Source organism: Arachis ipaensis, chromosome B2, assembly GCF_059453495.1.
Source record: "Arachis ipaensis isolate K30076 ecotype BB chromosome B2, ASM5945349v1, whole genome shotgun sequence".
Lineage (NCBI taxonomy): Eukaryota > Viridiplantae > Streptophyta > Magnoliopsida > Fabales > Fabaceae > Arachis > Arachis ipaensis.
The window spans coordinates 76,527,716-76,530,597 of record NC_142437.1 but is presented as its reverse complement, the minus strand read 5'-3'; the positions used below and the strand labels follow the sequence as shown (position 1 = coordinate 76,530,597).

The following is a 2,882-nucleotide window of genomic DNA, read 5'->3' as shown; positions in this document are numbered from 1 at the left end:
TGGTTCCCCCACCCAAAGTTTGGGTGGTTTTTCCATCCTGGGTTGTAAGTGTTGGAATGTGGATCATATGATTGCCTTTGTTGGTTTCCCACATAGTTGGCCTCTTCCCAATCACTTCCTTCAATGCTTACTTCCTCTTGATCTTGTGTGTGTATTGCAGCCACTTGCTTTGTTTCTAATTGCCTGGTAAGCTCTGCTAGTTGCTTGGCAAACACCTTGTTTTGGGCTAAAATTGTATCAACATGGTTCAGCTCCATGACTCCCTTAGTGTTGTGTCTCTCTGAAGCATAGTAGTACTCATTCTCAGCCACTGTCTCAATCACTTCAATGGCTTCTTCCACAGTCTTTTTCCTGTTCAATGAACCTCCCGATGAATGGTCTACTGCCTTCCTTGATTCATAAGAAAGTCCATCATAGAAAATATGCAATTGCACCCAGTCATGGAACATGTCTGGTGGGCATTTCCTTGTCAAATCTTTGAACCTCTCCCATGCCTCGTAGAGAGTTTCACCATCTTGTTGTCTAAAAGTCTGAACCTCAGATCGAAGCCTATTGACCTTTTGTGGGGGGTAGAAACGTGCCAGAAACTTGCTTTCCACCTCGTCCCATGTTGTTAGGCTCCCCCTTGGGAATGATTCCAGCCACTTAGCTGCCTTGTCCCTAAGTGAAAATGGGAACAAAAGCAGTTTATAGGCATCTTCCTGGACTCCATTGGACTTCACAGTGTCACAAATTCTCAGGAATTTTGTGAGGTGTTGGTTAGGATCTTCATTAGCACTCCCACCAAATGAACAATGATTCTCCACAAATGATATTAGCTGTGGTTTGAGCTCAAAATTGTTGGCCTGAATGGGTGGTTTCTGAATGCTGCTACCACAATTCCTAGAGGTTGGGTTTATGTATGAACTAAGAACCCTCCTCTCAGGAATAACATTGTTTCCATCAGCTCTCTCATGGTTGTGAACTTCTCTCTCCATGTTGAGGTCTAGAGCTTCCTCAAAATTGTCCTCAGATTCTCCTTCAGATTCTTCTTCTCCCAGTACTCTCTTCCCTCTTGCTTCCCTTCTAAGTCTATGAAGGGTCCTCTCTGGTTCGGTATATGGAGGAGTTGATGTCTCTCCTCTCCTACCTGTCATGCAAGAACACAGCACAGGCAACAAACAAGTGAAATACTCTTGGTTAATGGAAGAGTATGGTTAGAGCAATTGAGGAATTAATTCAAACAGTTAGTGAGTTAGTGAGTTAGTTGCTTGAATTTAAAGGCATAAAGAAAGAAAGCATGTAACAGAGTGCAGAAATTAAAATTCAACAAGTAACTTGAACTGAATTAAAAAAAAAAGCAAGAAAAATGCTCAATCTAGTTAACTTCCAATTTGAGAATTGTCAATCGAAAACCAATCCCCGGCAACGGCGCCATAAACTTGATGCGTGCATAAACTAGTTATGCTACGATTTAGGAAATTGCACGATCGGCAAAATTCCTTCCGACAAGTGCACCGGTTATCGTCAAGTAAAAACTCACAATAGAGTGAGGTCGAATCCCACAAGGATTGGTTGAGTGAGCAATTCGGATTAGAAGTATGTTCTAGTTGAGCGGAATTAAGATTTAGATGAGAATTGCGGAATGTAAAATTGGCGGGAAACGTAAATGACAAGAAATTGAAATGGCAAGGAATTTAAATGGCGGAATCTTAAATTGCATGAATTAAAGAGCAGAAGCTAAATTGCTGAAAATTAAAAGGGAATGGGGGTGATTGCATGAATTGATTTGCAGAATGTAAAAAGAAAGTGGTAAATCAGAAATGGGGAATTCATTGGGTTATAGGAGATATTGAGATCTCCGAATCAAAACATGTTTATCTCTTCCTCAACCAATGCGTTCATTGAATTTTGCTTGGCAATCTTATATGATTGGATCCCAATCCCTTGGCTCACCAATTCTCTCTAAAAACAAACAAATTCCCAATCCCTTGGTTTAAATGTTCATAAGAAGAGATGATGCTCGATCACTGATTATACCACACAGTTTCATGAACCACAATTTGGTAGGATTACATGTCACAATATCCATCCAAACCCCAATCCAATTCACTGTGAGAAAGCTTCTCTAGCATGAATCCTCCATTCCTTTCCCAAGGTTCCGAAGGATTCCAATTATGGGTAGTTTCTTTCCCAAGACAACTACCCAATGGAATTAGATCGAGAAGCTTTCTAACAAAATTCAAGAGAAAAGATTGAAGAAGAAGATAAACTATTATTGATTCATTGAATTACAATAGAGCTCCCTAACCCAATGAAAGGGGGTTTAGTGAGTCATAGCTCTGAATTCAATTACAAAGATATGAAAACTAGCAAAATGAAAAAGGTCAAAAAAAGTTCTTCCTAACTTAAATTCTATCCTATTTATACACTTTCTATATTGAGCTTCTGTTGTGTTTCTTGGGCTTTGAGGCCTCTCCCTGCTTTCCTTTTGCTTTGGGTTTATGATCCATAATCTTGATGAGGCTGCTGATCCAAATTCTGTAACATTCATTGAGCCAACTTAGTGATAATCAAATAATAATACATGACTCAACAAATTGAAATTTCAGACTCATCAATCCTTCAGGCCCAATCCCATAAACCATGATATTCAATTGGGTTTCATACCAGAGTAAGTTTAAGTTAATGTTTGTGCTCAAAGACTAACTTAAACCGCAATATTTTTGGCCCAGAAACCTTTTCCAAGAGTGGCGTTTAAGTTGCAGTTTAAGCTTAAACTGCAGCTTAAACGCCAGACACTTCCAGTGAAGCCTTTTGTAGAAGCACGTTTAAGCTTCAGTTTAAGGTTAAACTGAAGCTTAAACGTGGAAATGGAAGAAGGCAGCCCTGGAGGGTAACTT

General features: G+C 39.7%; 1 non-coding gene across 1 annotated transcript; it reads left to right on the top strand.

Moving 5' to 3' along the window:
• Window positions 1–447: 447 nt before the first annotated feature.
• On the top strand, window positions 448–551 carry LOC148574456 (small nucleolar RNA R71). The gene has a single exon (XR_015906539.1). It is a non-coding gene; the product is annotated as a small nucleolar RNA R71 (small nucleolar RNA).
• The last annotated feature ends 2,331 nt before the right edge of the window (window positions 552–2,882 follow it).